At 47.4% G+C, this 22,046-nt stretch overlaps 1 pseudogene; it reads right to left on the bottom strand.

Moving 5' to 3' along the window:
* The window catches only part of LOC123759260 (glutamate receptor ionotropic, delta-2-like), a 191,962-nt pseudogene that overhangs the window by 65,866 nt on the left and 104,050 nt on the right, over positions 1 to 22,046 (bottom strand).

Consider the following 22,046-nt stretch of genomic DNA (forward strand, 5'->3'; position numbering starts at 1 on the left):
ACCATCATCAACACGCTGTCAACATAAACAAGGGAAGTGTCCTACCGAAACCCGTTTATCTAATCATTTCTGGCCAGTTAATATTAGTTAGATAAGGGCGAACCGGTTAGGATGCGAACGAGCCTCTTAAAAAGGTAATTAAGCCTTGGTCCTTATCATATATAATATACAGTGTTTTCTCTGATATAGCTGTCATATATTAGGATTCCGGCTTTATAGCTAATGCCCTTTGACAGGTCAAGAAGAGGAAGCACGCTTGGTATATCAGTTACCAGGGTGATGGAAGCTAGCCTCAAACGATAATTTGGTGTCTACATCCTAGTTATACCTGGTGGACTAAGCCTACTGTACAATAAGATAAGGCACCTCCAATTTATTTACTAATATATGTAGTTAATACCGTAGTTTGATTGGCTGTATACATATAAACTTAATATAAACCCCCCTAATGTGTATGGATCGATTTGTGAGATTATTGCAGAAATACAGTCCACTTAACATCATACAAATTGCAAACGAAAGATATAAATTAACGTAAATATAAATTCAATATAAATTCATATAAATTAAATACATATAAATCTCACAGGTCGGTTCCCACAGTTCGAACACTCTTCACGGCTCTTACGGATTTTCTCATTGATACATCACGTTAGTGAGATTACTCTCTGTGTAGTGAAAGATAAGAGTCAAAGGTAGAACCTTAATGGATGACAGAGCCAGAGTGCATGGGGTGGGGGGGAGGGGGAGGGGATTGTATGGACATCCTGATCTGGCTTCACTGGAAGCCGGAGAAAAATCCTTTTGTGTTCAGTAGAACTCCAGGTTTCTATCCTTTTTACCATGTCGTGGCCTTGTTGACTAGGGCGTGTGTCTGGGAACACAACGCATAGGTTCGAACCTTCATCATGCCTCCTATGGATTTTCTCATGATTATTATTATTATTATTATTATTATTATTATTATTATTATTATTATTATTATTATTATTACACACCAATAAATTTTACTCTCATGTTTGCAAGTAAGAACTACATTTTTCAGTATAATTATCTTAAGCAATGCAAGGATTCTATATGTTTATTGAATGATAGTGTGTGTTTAGTATTTACCCAAACAATTACATGAACTTAAAATTCTTTATCAGAATGTTTTTTTTGTTTCCACTGTGTTGTCAAAATGCATTCCATAAGTTAAGCTCGGGTGACAGGAACTTTGAATTTGCTCAGTTCGTACAAAAGGGACGAACTGTTCGGTTGTCTTATATCAAACCACCTATTACGCAGGTTATTCATGACGGAGTGGCTTTTAGATAAGCCATATTGCACATATAAAATTTTGGAACTCTTTTCAAAACACAGAGATGCCTCTCTTCTCCGTCTGACAGACAGAAATGTGTCTGAATACTGGACGTTCAGACTGTTAGACAGTGTGAATGTCCGGTATTGTGTCAAGTATGTTAATTTTGCTTCTCACTATATGTGCAACTTTATCTTCATTTGTATCTAATAACATTTAACACTGCGAACAGAAACCCCAAATTAGTCGTGAGCACGCCATTACAAGACTTATTAAAGAGTTGAAGTGTGTTAAACATGTCTTTCATCTAGTCGAGGTGTTATCCTCCAAAGGGAGGCTAGGTTCATAGTGCAATTGCCTTCAACAATAGTACACATGTCTGGAGAAGAACAAGTTAGCGTCACGTTCCACTTCTAAGATGATAAATGATTGGTTGTATATCAGTATTTTCTTCTCCAATCTTATGACAGGACACAACATATCATCAAAAAGTATATTACCTGTTACAACTGAGGATGTAAGTGCAAAGTATGGGCTGTGGCAGCCAAAATTTCTACGTTTTTTATAATATATTTTGTACAGGCCATGAGAGAGTAGGCATCAACCAAACAAAAACCTTTCTTTACCTAGAATAGTTCATATATGCACTAATTGGGCCTAAGATGGTGTATATTGAGCCTAAGATTGTTAATTTAGGTCTAAGACAAGTGAGTTAAGATTATTGTTACTCTTTTCCCTTTTGGTGCGTTCTTTATAGTACTCCTGTAGTACAAACGTGATAATTTTTGGTGTATACAACAATCCATATTTTGCACATTACGTTCATAATAGCTGAAGGTTCTGACACTTAGGGAGTTGGATAATATATTCGATATATCATTGAAATTGCCATGAATTGGGCTTTATGAGAGGCAGCAGTAACTTGCCACCGTTGTCTCTCGTGATCAAATAGTTTTCCGTTTCATTGATGTGATCTCCATCCTCTATATTGTCTCCTGGAAAAAGTTATTGTACATTCATCTGCGACTAGTATTAGCTCCAGAAGGTCACTAAAGTAGATGTTCTAAAGGAGTGATTCCATGACACTTCCTTGGAGCACTGTCGCCTCTACGATATGCTCATTGGACGACTGATTGTGCACGACAACCTGGAGGTTTGGGTTACATAAATGGTCTTCAGTGGGATGCGGAAGATTTCCATGAACCGGTCCTATATGCCAGATCCAATTAATTATCCAACAATATAAAAGACTATGGCATATGTACCATCTCCTCTAAAACATAGTTGATTTTTAATAAGTAGTTTTTAACATTGTTATTATTAGTATTCGTATTTTTATCTTCATAGTTGCTAGAAAAAATTTAATAAATCTGTAAGTAAATATCCATAATCAAACAGGAATTGTGTATAGCAACTCACCTGAGCCCCCAGCCAAAAGCAGCTATGACGGAGATTCCTTGATTACTGATGTAAAATGGAGTGTTGCCGAAAGAGTCGGTGTACCTGGAGGCCACAATGACGCTGATGTAGTTCTTGAAGTCTATTAGAGAGAACCTGCCCGCCAGGACTCTCCTCAGGGCGTCATCAGCTACCATTACCTGAGCAAGAGGGAGCTAAAGATTAGTCTGGCAAACGGGTGGATTAGTGTTATTGTACATAAAGTGAATGGCTCCTATTTATAGGAGAAAGAACGAATTCTGCTTCATTAATTTTTTATGTGTTTTGGTGCAGTTACAAAGGTAAATAAGTGGTTTAATTAAAATATTTTGTTATTATTCTGGAGTTTTTGTTTATATTTATATTTGTAAATGAAATATAATGCAGAAAAGCCATCGATTTCAACTATAAGTCTAGCAAGAATTTAATTATAAAGCTCTATAAGCATGCACTTACCTCCATGTTCCTGTATATCTTGGTAACCACGGGGTCAGTATGTTTAGCGAAGTACTCATAAGCAGCACCGTTGTACAGCCAGGGCTCAGTGCCCCACTTCCAGTTACCCAGGTTAATCAGGTCCTGGAAGCTGTCCACAGTCGGTGACTTGCGCTGGACGGTCAAATGAGCTACTAGCGAGGAACTGAACCCCGTACTGATGACCAAGCAGAACACAAGCCACCATCCCACCAACATCTGCCCGCAGGGTACTAATATTATTAGTCACCTCCTTGCGAAACAGAGTTTCAGTATTATAAAATATATACAAATATAATCATATGAAAATGTGAAGCAGTGAAAAGTTAAAGAGGCAAAAACATGTTTGAAAAATAAATCTATATCTACAAGAGAGAATCAATGTCTATGTGTTTGTGTGTTGGAAGTTGGACGCTAGATGCTTCAGCCTCATTTAACCTTGCATGATTAATCATAATTATATAAGGAAAGTCATAAGTGGGTTGGCTCAGTGCCTCAGCAAATGGAAATGACCCCAATATCCCTCCTCCGAACAGACTCTGGAAGTCCTTTTTCCATAGACTTTAGCTTTAGTTTAAAACATAATGAATTCAGGTATTGAGTTTTAAAAACATATGATCAGAAGACAGATTTTGTTTGTGGGCACAATCATTAGGTTAGATAACTGGAGATAATGAGTATCAAAAGAGTTTAAAGCAAGGAGGACACAGGAATGGTTAGATGGGGAAGGTGAGTGCATTGTGTGTAATTACCTAAGTGTAATTACCTAAGTGTAGTTACAGGATGAGAGCTACGCTCGTGGTGTCCCGTCTTCCCAGGTGTGTGTGTGTTGGTGTGTGTGTGCGTGTGTGTGTGTGTGAGTGTGTGTGTGTGTGTGTGTGTGTGTGTGTGTGTGAGTGTGTGTGTGTGTGTACTCACCTAGTTGTACTCACCTAGTTGTGCTTGCGGGGATTGAGCTCTGGCTCTTTGGTCCCGCCTCTCAACTGTCAATCAACAGGTGTATAGGTTCCTGAGCCAACTGAGCTCTATCATATCTACACTTGAAACTGTGTAGGGAGTCAGCCTCCACCACATTGCTTCCTAATGCATTCCATTTGTCAACCACTCTGACACTAAAAAAGTTCTTTCTAATATCTCTGTGGCTCATTTGGGCACTCAGTTTCCACCTGTGTCCCCTAGTGCATGTGCCCCTTGTGTTAAATAGCCTGTCTTTATCAACCCTGTCAATTCCCTTGAGGATCTTGAATGTGGTGATCATGTCCCCCCTAACTCTTCTGTCTTCCAACGAAGTGAGGTTTAATTCCCGTAGTCTCTCCTCGTAGCTCATACCTCTCAGCTCGGGTACTAGTCTGGTGGCGAACGTTTGAACCTTTTCCATTTTAGTCTTATGCTTGACTAGATATGGACTCCATGCTGGTGCCGCATACTCCAGGATTGGTCTGACATATGTGGTATATAATGTTCTGAAAGATTCCTTACACAAATTTCTAAAGGCCGTTCTTATGTTAGCCAACCTGGCATATGCTGCTGCTGTTATCCTCTTGATATGAGCATCAGGGGACAGGTCTGGCGTGATATCAACCCCCAGGTCTTTCTCTCTCTCGGACTCTTGAAGTATTTCATCTCCCAAGTGATACCTTGTATCTGGTCTCCTGCTTCCTACCCCTATCTTCATTACATTACATTTGCTTGGATTAAACTCTAACAGCCATTTGTTCGACCATTCCTGCAGCTTGTCCAGGTCTTCTTGAAGCCTCAAGCTGTCCTCCTCTGTCTTAATCCTTCTCATAATTTTGGCGTCGTCAGCAAACATTGAGAGGAATGAGTCTATACCCTCTGGGAGATCATTTACGTATATCAGAAACAGGATAGGTCCAAGTAATGCCCTGTGGGACTCCACTGGTGACTTCACGCCAGTCTGAGGTCTCACCCCTCACTGTAACTCTCTGCTTCCTATTGTTTAGTGTTGGGGTTTCACCTCTCTTCTCTCTAGTCTGGGGTGAGCAATAGTTATGCCCAAGGTAACTCACCGTAGCCCTGCGGGTCTTCCCTCGATCCTCACGGCGCCACTGCACGCCAGGAGAGTCTCCCAGTCAATCTTAACGGCCTCTTATTAAGAAAGAGTGAGAACACGACTCGTTCACATCGACTGTCGTGTGCCCTCCCCAACAATAGGGCTCTACGGTTAAACACAAGGTCGCCAACTGGTGTTTTTGGTGGCCAGTAACACCATCAGTGGACTGGTGTATTTAGTGGTAGCCTTGGCAAGGTCACACTCAAAGATCAGGAATCAGGCAGGTACTTATTGTTATCACTCTATGTTTACCAGTATAATATAGCCACAAGATCAATGGAGGGGAATATAAAAACACAAAGAGAGTTTTGTATTTTACTTAAAATGTATGAAAGATGTCACAAGGCCACACAATAATCGATAAATCAACTGATCCTGACTCGGCCGGTAATTCCCACGGATATTATGCGATCACTAGAGGGCAACACTCTCCCCTCCTCATCAAGTGTCAAGAACAGCTGATCGCAATGGACTCTCCGCGCGAAATTTGCTTGTTTTCTAGATTCACGCGCGCGGTTTCTTTAAATTCTCCAATATTACTAGAAACTCGCACACTTGATATTGGCACAAATAAACCGAATTACTTAGTTACACTGTACTCAGGCTCAAACAGTCTTTTCTACAATCAATGCTATAATGATTCACTGTAATGGCTTTACATTGTTCTTCACTCAACCATATATTATGAAATATTAACACTGGAGTTTGCAGTACTTTCTCTCGTGGGCGATAACGCAATAATTCACTGTACTCACAAATGATTATTCACTGAATGAACATAGACATATATATGGTATATAAATCAATCATCAATACATGGAAAATAAATAGTTTCTGGGCACATAGCCTAACCTCCAAATACTGGCATAATGTTATATATAATTTACCACTATATGTTCATATCAAAAATCTATAGAAAGATATACACAACACAGTAAATTTATCACTGGTTCCTGGTGCCTGTACACACCAATAATCAACATGAATATTACAAGTACTCTTGATAGTACTGTCTAGCACACTGGTGCTTTATCGTGACATGGGTGAGACTTGCTCACGACATATAAAATCCTCAGGCTAGATAATATAGCCGAATAATATAGCTAACTAAAGGGAAATGGGGAGGGAACTAGAAACACCTACTTCACCCTATCCTCCGATGAGAGTCGAGATGTAGCTCCTGGTCCTCGTGTTGGGAACGCCCCCACACTACACGTCGTCGTGTCCTACCAGAGCCTCTCGTCGTCCCACCGTTTAGCGCGTCGTCTCCGTGCCTCCTCACTGCAGGTCCGTCCTCCTCCTTGACTTCTTGAAGGTTGGAGTCGGTCTCCTGGCCGTCGTCTTCTCCCAGCAACGGCTGTCGCCTACGTCTCAGCTACAGTCGTCCGGTTTCCCCTAATAGTCCTCTCTTCCTCAGCTACCCAGTGGCTCTGTCTGCCACTACGCTGTCACGAACTGGTGAATTGCCATCGACGCCACATACGTCACTGCACGGCTTCACTGCTACTGGCACAGTACCTAACTGGAGCACTTGTTGCTCAAATAACCGTCAATTCCCTCTTCTGGTTCAACACATGAACTAGGGAAGACTTCTCAGAGTACTGGCGGACTTCAGGTGACGCGTAAATCCACGGTAGTGGGAAACAGCTGTCCGACAGACAGGACCACTCGTCGCACGTCCGACCTCTATGACGTGTCGTGTCTGACTGCTGGCGCCAGCCCGGCGCGCTGGCCGGACCCCCTTCCTTCGTGACGTCACTTACGCCACGGGAGGTTTTCATTGGCTCTCGGTGCCACATTGCTGTCGGTGACCAATCCGGTGCCACTGACGTCACACGGTTTTGGCGGGAGATCAGGGAAGCCAGCGCCATCTTGGCTCCCTAAAGGGCCTAAACCACAGGCCAAAATATCACTATTTCACAAATTTCTCGGCTCTCCGAGAACACTTCAATCTCTCCCATATATCAAATTGTAGCCTGCAACGTAGAGAACGCTTGGGAAAAGCAGACATGACTCTTACTGCAGGCGTGGGAGAATTATAAGGGGGGGAACGCCGTCACATACCCCTCCTTTTAAAATAAGAGTCATGTCTCGTTAGTGTATGCGGGATAGGGCGTCCGCTACTACGTTGTCCTTCCCCTTGATGTGTTTGATCTCCAGCCGGTATTCTTGCAGTAACAACGCCCACCTCGTTAGACGTTGGTTGGAATTCTTCATCTTGTATAAAAATGTGAGAGGGTTGTGATCGGTGAATACTAGGACAGGTCTCGCCCCTCCTCCCACGTATACATCAAAGTGCTTCAGGGCCATAACTAGCGCCAATGCCTCCTTCTCAACGGTGCTGTAGGCCCACTGGTATTTTACGAACTTCTTCGAGTAGAAGGCTACTGGCCTATGCACTTCACTCCGTTCTTGAGCCAACGTGGCCCCTATTCCAACGTCGTTGGCGTCCACGTACAGGATAAAACCGGCTGAAAAATCTGGAGATATCAATACTGGGGCCTCCGTCAACATTTTCTTGGTCTTTTCAAAAGACTCTTGGCAGGCCTCTCCCCATCTCCATCTTACATTCTTGGAGAGTAGCTCGGTTAGGGGATGCGCTACCGTGGAGAAATTCCGGCAGAACCCACGATAGTACCCTATCATTCCGAGGTACCTGAGCAACTCCTTTGCGCATCTTGGGCACGGGGTATTCCTTTATGGCTGCTACTTTGTTATCAACTGGAGTGACTTCACCTTGGCCGATGACAAAACCGAGGTACTCTAAGTGAGCTTTCCCAAACTCACTCTTGGCCAAATTTACAGTCAGGTTAGCCTCCTCTAACCTTTTGAATAATTCCCCAAGTCTCTCCAGATGCGTCCCCCAATCGTCGGCGTACACGACGATGTCATCGATGTAAACCGTGCATCCTACTGCACCCCTTAATAGCTCGTTCATCATTCGCTGGAAGCAGCTGCCGCTGTTTTTCATGCCGAAGGGCAACACCTTGTACTGGTACAGCCCATCAGGAGTCGCGAAAGCTGATATCTTCCTGGCCTCAGGAGTCAGGGAGATCTGGTAGTACCCCTTGAGAAGATCGACCTTGGATACATACCGTGCACTGCCCACCTGGTCAATGCAGTCACTCACTCTTGGCATGGGGTGAGAATCCGCCACAGTGATGGAGTTCACCCTCCTGTAATCTGTACAAAAGCGGTATGTTCCGTCGCTTTTCCTCACCAACAGGCACGGGGAACTCCACTCACTTTTGCTGGGCTCCGCAAGGTCGTTCTCAAGGAGGTACTCCACCTCCTTTCTCATCAGCTCTCGCTTCTCTGGGCTCACCCTGTACGCGCTCTGTTTGACGGGCCTGGCGTCCCTCACCTCCACCTCGTGCGTCACACTCCGGTGTCGTCGGGGCACGTCGGTGAAGAGGGAGGCATTCTTTCTCAGTAGGTCCGTCAGGTTCGCTCTCTGTTGCCCTTCCAGATGTGACAGCTTGTCCTTGATGTTTGCCAGACTCTCAGTGTTGGTGAGACGGGTGCCATCCGCCCTGGACCACTTTCCTTCCTCCTCCGGGAGTTCTTGGTCCACCTGTACGCATAGAACTGTCTTCTGCTGGGGTTCCCGGGTCATCGTTCCTTCCTGCCTGGCGGTTCCTCCTTCCACAGTGAAGAAGGGCTTCAGGCGGTCCACGTGACACACCTGTTTCTTTCGGGATCTGTTCGACTTCCCAATTTCGTACGACACCGGACCCAACCGTCGCAGCACTCGGTATGGTCCCTCGAACCGTGACTCGGTCACCCTACACCTTTACCTGGAAGCAAGACCATTACTTGGGACCCGACCTGGAAATCCCTCTGTGTAGCTCTCTTGTCGTACCACTCCGACATCTTACGCTGTGCCTCCTTCAGGTGCTTCCCAGCCAGTTCCTTCGCTAGAGTGAGACGTTCTTTAAACTTCTGGACATATTCGTTCACCGTTCCCACGGTCGCTGCCGGTGTCCATTGTTCCCTCAGCATGGACAGGGGACTTCTCACCTCGTGTCCATACACTAGCTGGAATGGTGAGAATCCTAGTGATTCTACCACCGCGTTGCGTATGGCAAATAATGCGGGGTATATAGCCTCATCCCACTCAGCCCCCTGTTCTGCGCAGAACACTCTCAGCACAGTTTTCAATGTGGAGTGGAATCTTTCGATCGCCCCCTGCGACTGCGGTCGGTAGGGCGACGATCGAATCTGAGTCACTCCCCATCCTGCCATCGTCTGTCGGAACCATTTCGACTGAAATATGCTTGCGCAGTCTGTCTGGATCTCTTTGGGCATCCCCACCCACGAGAAAAATCGCTGCAGTTAGCTGGCTACTCCTTGCGATGTTAAACGTCGCATCGGGACGGCTTCCGGAAACCTGGTGGCTGTACACATTATGGTCATTAGGTAGGTGTTCCCTTTCTTCGTCCTTGGCAAAGGACCCACTCCATCAACTAGCAGACGCTCGAAAGCAGGCCCAAACGCTGGAACAGGGATCAATGGGGCCTTCGGTATCGCGGACTGGCTCTTCCCTGCCCTCTGGCATGGTAAGCACGTCTTACAATAGCGCCTCACCTCGGCGTCCATACCTGGCCAGTAAAAGTAATCCCTGATCCTTCGCAGCGTCTTAGTCACTCCCAGGTGGCCTGCAGAGTCCACGGAGTGCGCTAGGTCCAACACGGCCGCTCTGCACTGGGCCGGCAACACTACCTGGCGCCTGGTGCTTAGAGACTCTTCCCCGGCCTCCACCCTCACAGGTCTCCACTGCCTCATCAGCATGCCGTCTTGAAGGTAAAAATGAGTAGCCTTCTCAGGGCCAACATGTCCTCCTTGGGCCTCACTAATCAAATCGGGGAACTCCTCCTGTTGCAACTGTTCAAGACGAGCGCGGTCTACCCCTAGAGAACTGGTGAGGGTCACCTGCAAATCACCACTTGGGCTGTCTCCGCCAACCGCTCGTTCTCCGGGTCCTACGAAGAGGTGATCTATTCCCAGGCTGTCAGTCGTCTCCTCAGCCCCATCAGATCCACAACCTCCTTGTCCTTCGCGTCGTCTTGGTATCACAGCACAAACTGGGAACGCCACCGGTGCGATTCCCTTCTCGCCCCCACAGGCGTTCCACTCTCCGCCTGTCTCCTTGTATTGTTCTAGGCATTCTTCGCCTTTCACAAGATTCGGAAGGACATATCCTCCACACGCGTCATTCCCCAAGATGACCTGCGCCTCCATCTTGGGCATTGATGTACAGACTCCCACCACTAGGGTCTGGCAGCCATAGTCGGAATCTAAAGTTACCTGGTGTAGGGGCATCCTCACTGGGCCTCCCACAGTGGTCACACTTGCTACCCCCACACTGGTACTTTCGTAACCCTCGGGGAACAGGGTCTCACTCACCAGGGTAAAATCGGCCCCAGTGTCTCTTAAGATCTTCACAGGGATGGGGTCTGCGTCCCCCATCCTTACGGTTCCTTGACACACGAATGGGTGAACTTGCTTCTCCCCACTCAGCGCGAGTTCATCCCGCACTCTCTCGGCCCTCTGGTCCTCGAACATCACTAAAGCAACGTGTCCCCGCTGCTTAGGGCGTCTGCATTCCCGCGCGACGTGTCCAGGTATTCCGCAGTTGTAGCAGCGGCCCCTCGGCGGAGACCATCCGCCACCGCTCGCCTTAGCACTGCCTCCAGAGGCCGTCGTACCCTGTGTCTTTCCCGAACCGCTTGTTGAATCCTTGGTCACAACAACAGCTCCCGAGCTCTCCGCATGGTTCTTGTTGATCGGTTCTACAGCACCTTTTGATCCTCGGGTGTTCCAACTTGAGAGGTGGGATTTGGGAGAACTCGCTCCTGTCCTCCATCCATCCGTCATTCTATAACTCCTATCGTTTCCGACGTATGCGGGTGGTCGGTTCTGTCCCTCTCGGCGTGGGCGTAGGGCTTCTTCTAGCATGTCGGCCCGGTCGGCTGCGGCCCTCAGGTCCTTTATGTCCGCCTCCTTTACCCTCATCCTGATCTCAGGAGGGAGCACGGACATAAACTTTTCCATGACAATTAGTTCCTTGATTTCTTCGGCCGATCCCGCTTCTTCAGAGTCCATCCACTTAAGGAACTTTCTTTCCATGTCCCTCGCCGTCTCCGCATACGATTTTCCTGGTGAATGGGTACATTCTCTAAACCTCTTTCTGTAACACTCTGGCGTGAGCTTAAAGGAACGGAGCACAGCTCGTTTTACCGCATCGTAGTTAGTGCATTCTTGGAAGTCGAGCATAGTGAAGGCTTCACGAGCTTCACCTGTGAGCCTCCCTTGGACCAACTCCGCCCACTCCACCCTCGGCCACCTCTTCATAGCAGCAACTCTCTCAAAGTGATCAAAGAAACTTTCGGCTTCACTAGGCACAAAGACCGGCAGGTCTCGTTCCCTCACTCGTCGGTCTTCCTGTGGCGGGGCAGGGGCACCTAGTCCCAGTTCAGCTCGCTTCAGCTCCACCTCCTTGTTGGCTTCTATTTCCTGTTGTCTCAGCCCTCGCTCGTGTTCTTCCCTGCGTAGTTGTGCTTCTCGCTCGTGTTCTTCCCGGCGTAGCTGTGCTTCTCGCTCTTCCTTGCGCTGTTGTGCTTCTCGCTCTTGCTCTTCCCGGCGCTGCTGTGCTTCTCGTTCCTCACGCTGCATCTGTGCTTCTCGCTCCTCACGCTTCATCTGTGCTTCTCGCTTTTGTTCTTCTTTGCGCTGCTGTGCTTCTTCTCTCCTCAGCTGCGCTTCTGCTTCTCGCTCTTCTTTACGCTGCTGCGCTTCTCGCTCTTCTTTACGCTGCTGTGCTTCTCGCTCTTCCTTACGCTGCTGTGCTTCTCGCTCTTCCTTGCGCTGCTGCGCTTCTAGCTGCAGCTTCATTATTTCCAGCTTAATGCTGTGCCTGCTGCCGCTGGATCCCCTGCTGCTTCCACCAATACTCAGGTGTTCACCCTCACTGGCAGGTGTTTGGGGCCGTTCCTCCCCCAAAGCTTCGTCTCGAGCCTTTAGCTGAGCCATTATCTCTAGTCTTCTTTCACCAACTCGGGCAGATTTCAGCTTTATTCCAAAATGATCCGATATAGCCTGTAACAGTGCCTTGGTGCACTCTTCCAGCACCTGTTCGTTTCTAGAGTCAATAAACCTGGTTACTTTATCATCCTCCATCTTGTGCTATGAACGATAACCTTCACCTGATCTCTAACACCACTGCAATCTTTACTCCGATCTATATCCTGGCGAGGTCGCCAATGTTGGGGTTTCACCTCTCTTCTCTCTAGTCTGGGGTGAGCAATAGTTATGCCCAAGGTAACTCACCGTAGCCCTGCGGGTCTTCCCTCGATCCTCACGGCGCCACTGCACGCCAGGAGAGTCTCCCAGTCAATCTTAACGGCCTCTTATTAAGAAAGAGTGAGAACACGACTCGTTCACATCGACTGTCGTGTGCCCTCCCCAACAATAGGGCTCTACGGTTAAACACAAGGTCGCCAACTGGTGTTTTTGGTGGCCAGTAACACCATCAGTGGACTGGTGTATTTAGTGGTAGCCTTGGCAAGGTCACACTCAAAGATCAGGAATCAGGCAGGTACTTATTGTTATCACTCTATGTTTACCAGTATAATATAGCCACAAGATCAATGGAGGGGAATATAAAAACACAAAGAGAGTTTTGTATTTTACTTAAAATGTATGAAAGATGTCACAAGGCCACACAATAATCGATAAATCAACTGATCCTGACTCGGCCGGTAATTCCCACGGATATTATGCGATCACTAGAGGGCAACACTCTCCCCTCCTCATCAAGTGTCAAGAACAGCTGATCGCAATGGTCTCTCCGCGCGAAATTTGCTTGTTTTCTAGATTCACGCGCGCGGTTTCTTTAAATTCTCCAATATTACTAGAAACTCGCACACTCGATATTGGCACAAATAAACCGAATTACTTAGTTACACTGTACTCAGGCTCAAACAGTCTTTTCTACATTCAATGCTATAATGATTCACTGTAATGGCTTTACATTGTTCTTCACTCAACCATATATTATGAAATATTAACACTGGAGTTTTCAGTACTTTCTCTCGTGGGCGATAACGCAATAATTCACTGTACTCACAAATGATTATTCACTGAATGAACATAGACATATATATGGTATATAAATCAATCATCAATACATGGAAAACAAATAGTTTCTGGGCACATAGCCTAACCTCCAAATACTGGCATAATATTATATATAATTTACCACTATATGTTCATATCAAAAATCTATAGAAAGATATACACAACACAGTAAATTTATCACTGGTTCCTGGTGCCTGTACACACCAATAATCAACATGAATATTACAAGTACTCTTGATAGTACTGTCTAGCACACTGGTGCTTTATCGTGACATGGGTGAGACTTGCTCACGACATATAAAATCCTCAGGCTAGATAATATAGCCGAATAATATAGCTAACTAAAGGGAAATGGGGAGGGAACTAGAAACACCTACTTCACCCTATCCTCCGATGAGAGTCGAGATGTAGCTCCTGGTCCTCCTGTCGGGAACGCCCCCACACTACACGTCGTCGTGTCCTACCAGAGCCTCTCGTCGTCCCACCGTTTAGCGCGTCGTCTTCGTGCCTCCTCACTGCAGGTCCGTCCTCCTCCTTGACTTCTTGAAGGTTGGAGTCGGTCTCCTGGCCGTCGTCTTCTCCCAGCAACGGCTGTCGCCTACGTCTCAGCTACAGTCGTCCGGTTTCCCCAAATAGTCCTCTCTTCCTCAGCTACCCAGTGGCTCTGTCTGCCACTACGCTGTCACGAACTGGTGAATTGCCATAGACGCCACATACGTCACTGCACGGCTTCACTGCTACTGGCACAGTACCTAACTGGAGCACTTGTTGCTCAAATAACCGTCAATTCCCTCTTCTGGTTCAACACATGAACTAGGGAAGACTTCTCAGAGTACTGGCGGACTTCAGGTGACGCGTAAATCCACGGTAGTGGGAAACAGCTGTCCGACAGACAGGACCACTCGTCGCACGTCCGACCTCTATGACGTGTCGTGTCTGACTGCTGGCGCCAGCCCGGCGCGCTGGCCGGACCCCCTTCCTTCGTGACGTCACTTTCGCCACGGGAGGTTTTCATTGGCTCCCGGTGCCACATTGCTGTCGGTGACCAATCCGGTGCCACTGACGTCACACGGTTTTGGCGGGAGATCAGGGAAGCCAGCGCCATCTTGGCTCCCTAAAGGGCCTAAACCACAGGCCAAAATATCACTATTTCACAAATTTCTCGGCTCTCCGAGAACACTTCACTCTCTCCCATATATCAAATTGTAGCCTGCAACGTAGAGAACGCTTGGGAAAAGCAGACATGACTCTTACTGCAGGCGTGGGAGAATTATAAGGGGGGGAACGCCGTCACATTAGGTACTCCCTTATCCACTGGAGCGCCCTACCAGTTACTCCTGCCTGTTTCTCTAGCTTATGCATCAACCTTTTATGGGGAACTGTGTCAAAGGCTTTCCGACAGTCCAAAAAAATGCAGTCCGCCCACCCTTCTCTTTCTTGTTTAATCTTTGTCACCTGATCGTAGAATTCTATCAATCCTGTAAGGCAAGATTTACCCTCCCTGAACCCATGTTGATGGGTTGTCACGAAGTCTCTTCTCTCCAGATGTGTTACTAGGTTTTTTCTCACAATCTTCTCCATCACCTTGCATGGTATACAAGTTAAGGACACTGGCCTGTAGTTCAGTGTCTCTTGTCTGTCACCCTTTTTGTATATTGGTACTACATTAGCAGTCTTCCATATTTCTGGTAGGTCCCCCGTTTCCAGTGACCTACTATACACTATGGAGAGTGGTAGACAAAGTGCTCCTGCACACTCTTTCAATACCCATGGCGAGATTCCATCCGTGTTTGTGTGTGTGTGTGTGTGTGTGTGTGTGTGTGTGTGTGTGTGTGTGTGTGTGTGTGAGCAGGGATTGTGGAGACTAAGGGCCTGTATAGTGGGCGGTTTGGGTCGAGACGAAGAGCATGGGTGTGTGTGTGTGTGTGTACTCACCTATTTGTGCTTGTGGGGGTTCAGCTCTGGCTCTTTGGTTCCGCCTCTCAACTGTCAATCAACTGGTGTACAGGTTCCTGAGCCTATTGGGCTCTATCATATCGACACTTGAAACTGTGCATGGAGTCAGCCTCCACCACATCACTTCCTAATGCATTCCATTTGTCAACAACTCTGATACTAAAAAAAATCTTTCTAATATCTCTGTGGCTCATTTGGGCACTCAGTTTCCACCAGTGTCCCCTTGTGCATGTGCCCCTTGTGTTAAATAGCCCGTCTTTATCTACCCTGTCAATTCCTCTGAGAATCTTGTACGTGGTGATCATATCCCCCCCTAACTCTTGTCTTCTAGCGACGTGAGGTTTAATTCCCGTAGTCTCTCCTCGTAGCTCATACATCTCAGCCCGGGTACTACTCTGTTGGCAAACCTTTGAACTTTTTCCAGTTTGGCCTTATGCTTGACTAGATATGGACTCCATGCTGGGGTTGCATACACCAGGATTGGTCTAACATAGGTGGTATACAAAGTTCTGAATGATTCCTTACACAAGTTTCTAAATGCCGTTCTTATGTTAGCCAGCCTGGCATATGCTACTGATGTTACCCTCTTGATATGGGCTTCACGGGACAGGTATGGCGTGATATCTACCTCCAGGTCTTTCTCTCAGACTCGTGTAGAATTTCATCTCCCAAATGATACCTTGTAACTGGCCTCCTGCTCCCTACACCTATCTTCATTACATTACATTTGCTTGGGTTAAACTCTAACAACCATTTGCTCGACCATTCCTTTAGTTTGTCTAGATCTTCTTGAAGCCTCAAGCAGTCCTTTTCTGTCTTAATCCTTCTCATAATTTTGGCATCGTCAGCAAACATTGAGAGGAATGAGTCTATACCCCTCCGGGAGATCGTTCACGTATATCAGACACAGGATAAGACCGAGTACAGAGCCCTATGGAACTCCACTGGTTACTTCACGCCAATCTGAGGTCTCACCCCTCACTGTAACTCTTTGCTTCCTATTGCTTAGGTATTCCCTTATCCACTGAAGCACTTTACCAGTAACTCCTGTCTGTCTCTCCAGCTTAGGTACCAGCCTCTTATAGGGACTGTATCGAAGGTTTTCCGACAGTCCAAAAAAATGCAGTTTGCCCAGCCTTCTCTTTCTTGCTTAATCTTTGTCACCTGATCGTAGAATTCTATTAAGCCAGTAAGGCAAGATTTACCCTCCTTGAACCCTTGTTGGCGATTTGTCGCGAAGACCCTTCTCTTCAGATGTGTTACTAGATTTTTTCTCACGATCTTCTCCATCACTTTGCATGGTATACAAAGGACACTGGCCTGTAGTTCAGTGCCTCTTGTCTGTCACCCTTTTTGTATATTGGGACCACATTATCCGCCTTCCATATTTCTGGTAGGTCTCCAGTGAACTACTATACACTATGGAGAGTGGCAAGCACAGTACCTCTGCACACTCTTTCAATACCCATGGTGAGATCCCGTCTGGACCAACAGCCTTTCTCACATCCAGATCCAACAGGTATCTCTTGACCTCATCTCTCGTAATTTCGAACCCTTCCAAGGCCGCCTGGTTTACTGCCCCCTCTCGTAGCGAAGTGACCTCACCATGTTCTATTGTGAAGACCTCCTGGAACCTGTTGTTTAATTCCTCACACACCTCTTTGTCATTCTCTGTATACATATCCTCGCCTGTTTTAAATTTCATTACCTGTTCTTTCACTGTTGTTTTCCTCCTGATTTGACTGTGGAGTAGCTTTGGATCGATCTTCATCGATCGGTCTTGGATATGTGTGTGCGTGTGTGTGTGTGTGTGTGTGTGTGTGTGTGTGTGTGTGTGTGTGTGTGTGTGTGTGTGTGTGTGTGTGTGTGTGTGTGTGTGTGTGTACTCACCTAATTGTACTCACCTAATTGTGCTTGCGGGGGTTGAGCTCTGGCTCTTTGGTCCCGCCTCTCAACCGTCAATCAACTGGTGTACAGATTCCTGAGCCTATTGGGCTCTATCATATCTACATTTGAAACTGTGAATGGAGTCAGCCTCCACCACATCACTTCCTAATGCATTCCATTTGCTAACTACTCTGACACTGAAAAAGTTCTTTCTAACGTCTCTGTGGCTCATTTGGGTACTCAGCTTCCACCTGTGTCCCCTTGTTCGCGTCCCACCAGTGTTGAAAAGTTCATCCTTGTTTACCCGGTCGATTCCCCTGAGGATTTTGTAGGTTGTGATCATGTCCTTCCTTACTCTTCTGTCTTCCAGTGTCGTGAGGTGCATTTCCCGCAGCCTTTCCTCATAACTCATGCCTCTTAGTTCTGGGACTAGTCTAGTAGCATACCTTTGGACTTTTTCCAGCTTCGTCTTGTGCTTGACAAGGTACGGGCTCCATGCTGGGGCCGCATACTCCAGGATTGGTCTTACATATGTGGTGTACAAGATTCTGAATGATTCCTTACACAGGTTCCTGAACGCCGTTCTGATGTTAGCCAGCCTCGCATATGCCGCAGACGTTATTCTCTTTATGTGGGCTTCAGGAGACAGGTTTGGTGTGATATCAACTCCTAGATCTTTCTCTCTGTCTGTTTCATTAAGTACTTCATCTCCTATTCTGTATCCTGTGCCTGGCCTCCTGTTTCCACTGCCTAGTTTCATTACTTTGCATTTACTCGGGTTGAACTTCAACAGCCATTTGTTGGACCATTCACTCAGTCTATCCAGGTCATCTTGTAGCCTCCTACTATCATCCTCTGTTTCAATCCTCCTCATAATTTTTGCATCGTCGGCAAACATTGAGAGGAACGAATCTATACCCTCTGGGAGATCATTTACATATACCAGAAACAGTATAGGTCCAAGGACTGACCCCTGCGGGACTCCACTTGTGACGTCTCGCCAATCTGAGACCTCACCCCTCACACAGACTCGTTGTCTCCTGTTGCTTAGGTATTCCTCTATCCACCGGAGTACCTTCCCTCTCACTCCAGCCTGCATCTCCAACTTTCGCACTAGCCTCTTGTGTGGCACTGTATCAAAGGCTTTCTGACAATCCAAAAATATGCAGTCTGCCCACCCTTCTCTTTCTTGCCTTATTTTTGTTGCCTGGTCGTAGAATTCAAGTAACCCTGTGAGGCAGGACCTGCCATCCCTGAACCCATGTTGATGCTGTGTTACAAAGTTCCTTCGCTCCAGATGCTCCACTAGTTTTTTTCGCACAATCTTCTCCATCAGCTTGCATGGTATGCAGGTTAGGGACACTGGCCTGTAGTTCAGTGCCTCCTGTCTATCCCCTTTCTTGTATATCGGGACTACGCTAGCTGCTTTCCAAATATCTGGCAGTTCCCCTGTTGCCAGTGATTTGTTATACACTATGGAGAGTGGTAGGCTCAGTTCTCTTGCTCCTTCCTTTAGAACCCAAGGGGAGATTCCATCTGGGCCTATAGCCTTCGTCACGTCCAACTCTAGTAAACACTTCCTTACTTCCCCACTGGTAATCTCAAACTCTTCCAGTGGTTCCTGGTTAGCTATTCCCTCACTTACCTCTGGAATTTCTCCTTGTTCTAAGGTGAAGACCTCCTGGAATTTCTTATTCAATTCCTCACACACTTCCTTGTCATTTGTAGTGAATCCTTCCGCCCCTATCCTTAATCTCATAACCTGTTCCTTTACTGTTGTTTTTCTCCTAATGTGGCTATGCAACAATTTAGGCTGAGTCTTTGCCTTGCTTGCGATGTCATTTTCGTATTGTCTTTCTGCCTCTCTTCTCATCCTGACATATTCATTCCTGGCATTCTGGTATCTTTCTCTGCTCTCCAGTGTCCTGTTATTCCTATAGTTTCTCCATGCCCTTTTACTTTGCTGCTTAGCTAGCCTACATCTTTGATTAAACCATGGGTTTCTCATCTTCATTTCTCTGTTTTCCTTTTGGACTGGGACAAACTTGTTTGCTGCGTCCTTGCACTTCTGCGTGATGTAATCCATCATATCTTGGGCCGTCTTTCCCCTGAGCTCTGTTTCCCATGCTATATCTGTTAGGAATTTTCTTATCCCCTCATAGTTTCCCTTTCGGTATGCTAACCTTTTGGTTTCGGTATCCCTCCTCGAGTTCAATAACCCTTCTTCAATCAAGTACTCAAACACCAGTACACTGTGGTCGCTCATTCCTACTGGGTCCTCAAACCCGATTTCTCTTATGTCGGAGTCGTTCAGAGTGAAGACTAGGTCGAGTCTCGCTGGTTCGTCATTGCCTCTCATCCTTGTGGGTTCTCCGACATGCTGCGTTAAAAAGTTGCTTGTCACCACCTCCAATAGTTTGGCTCTCCACGTATCCTCGCCTCCATGCGGTTCCTTGTTCTCCCAGTCAATCTTTCCGTGATTGAAGTCGCCCATGATGAGCAGGTGGGATCTATTTCTACAGGCAGCAGAGGCTGCCCTCTCAATTATAGTGTTAACTGCCTTGTTGTTGTTTTCATACTCTTGACTGGGTCTCCTGTCATTTGGTGGAGGGTTGTATATTACTGCTACTACTATTCTTGGTCCTCCCATTGTTATGGTGCCTGCTATGTAGTCTCTGAACTCCTCACAGCCCGGGATGGCCATCTCCTTAAAACTCCATTCCCTTCTCATGAGTAGGGCCACTCCGCCTCCTCCTCTACCTTCCCTCTCTTTCCTTATTACTGTATACTCCTGGGGAAACACGGCATTCGTTATGATTCCAGAGAGTTTTGTTTCAGTGAGTCCGATTACATCTGGGTTAACTTCTTGTGCTCTTTCCCTTAGTTCACTTGTCTTGCTTGTGATCCCATCTATGTTCGAGTACATCACCCTGAAACTGACTCTCTTCTGCTTCTTTTCTGGGGGGGACCTTTGGGATCTGGGGTGAGTGGGAGCTGGGGGGACCTGGCACGGGGGGATTGGTGGAGGAGGGAGGGCTTGGGGTGGTGGGGGAGAGGGGGAGGGTACAGGGGGTGGATAAGAGGGGGAGGGTACAGGGGGTGGATAAGAGGGGGAGGGTACAGGGGGTGGATAAGAGGGGGAGGGTACAGGGGGTGGGTAAGAGAGGGAGGGTTGGGGAAGCATGGGGGGAGGAGAGGCTGTGGGGGATAGGGGAGATGGGGGGGCTTGGGGGAAGAGAAAAGGGTGGAGGGCTTGGGGGGCGTGGGGGAAAAGGGAGGGCTGAGGTGGGTGAGGAAGAGGGGAGGGTTTAGGGGAGTGGGGGAGAGGGGAAGACTTAGGTGGGGTGGGGGAGAGTGGGGGGCTTAGGGGGGAGGGGGAGAAGGGAGGGCATGGGGGTGGGAGAGACGGGAAGGCATGTGGAAGAAGGGAGGGCATGGGGGATGGGGGAGAAGGGAGGTCCTGGGGAGAGGGGTGAGGGGGAGAAGGGGGGTGAGTGGGGGGTGGGGGGTGGGTGGGGGGAGGGTGCCCTAGGTGGGTACTTAGTGGGGGGCTGACAGGGGATGGGGCAGGTTGGGTGTCTGTCGGGTAGAATTTGGGGGTGGTGCCCCAATCCCTGTGGCTGTTGCACTGTTTGAGGAGGGTTCTCCACTTCCCTCTGGGATTGTAGGGTTCTGGGTTGTGGTAATCTGATTTCCTTCTCTCTTCCTGCGCTCCTTCCTCGCGTCTGCTGTCCGTATTCTCTCTTCCCTTGTCATATCCCTCTGCAGGAATATTTTCTTGAACTTCTCTACACCTTTTAGACAACACTTCCTTGCTAGCAGTTCCTCTTTCGCGATTTCGCTCATGAAAACCACCTTTATCATTCGGTCTCTGTCCTTGTTGTACTTTCCAAGCCTGAAAACCTTTTCAACATTTCGCTCAGCTCCCTCCATCCTTACCTCTTTAAGGATCTCTTTAATCATGTTTTTGTCCTTGTCTCTCCGCTCCTTTGGTCTGGTCCCTGTTTGTTCTTCAATGCCTGCTACTACTACTGCTCTATTTCTCTCTATCAGCCGGCTAGTACATCTAGCTGCTTCCTGAGAGGAAGCCACTTCCATGGCAACTTCCTTAACCGCAGACCTAGCTTCAGGGCTCTTTTTAAGCATTTCAGTAAATGAGATCTGGGTTGTGGTGGTCCCCTCCACAGTAGCATTCCCATCTCCCTGGGGTACGGTTTGTGCCTGGTATTGTGGAAGAGTCTCCTTTAGGTATCTTATCTCCTCCTTTGCTGCCCTTAAATCATCTTGCAGGTTGGTTACTGTCTCCCTCATTACCCTCAGTCCTTCACTGAATTCATTCTGCATTTGCTGGAGTACTTCCTTCATCCAGGCTTCCTGTTCCATCCCATCCTCTGTGTTTGTTCCAGTTGTGAATTTCCTGCGTTTGGCAGTCAGAGTTCGTCTCCCTTCCATGATTTCCCTATGAGTGTGTGTGTGTGTGTGAGAGAGAGAGAGAGAGAGAGAGAGAGAGAGAGAGAGAGAGAGAGAGAGAGAGAGAGAGAGAGAGAGAGAGAGAGAGAGAGAGAGAGAGAGAGAGAGAGAGAGAGAGAGAGAGAGACAGACAGACAGACACAGAGAGAGAGAGGGGGGGAGGGAGAGAGAGGGGGGGAGGAAGAGAGAGAGGGGGAGGAAGAGAGAGAGGGGTGGGAGCGAGAGAGGGGAGGGAGAGAGAGGGGGGAGGAAGAGAGAGAGGGGGAGGAAGAGAGAGAGGGGTGGGAGCGAGAGAGGGGAGGGAGAGAG

Source organism: Procambarus clarkii, chromosome 32 (assembly GCF_040958095.1).
Source record: "Procambarus clarkii isolate CNS0578487 chromosome 32, FALCON_Pclarkii_2.0, whole genome shotgun sequence".
NCBI classification, from domain to species: Eukaryota; Metazoa; Arthropoda; class Malacostraca; order Decapoda; family Cambaridae; genus Procambarus; species Procambarus clarkii.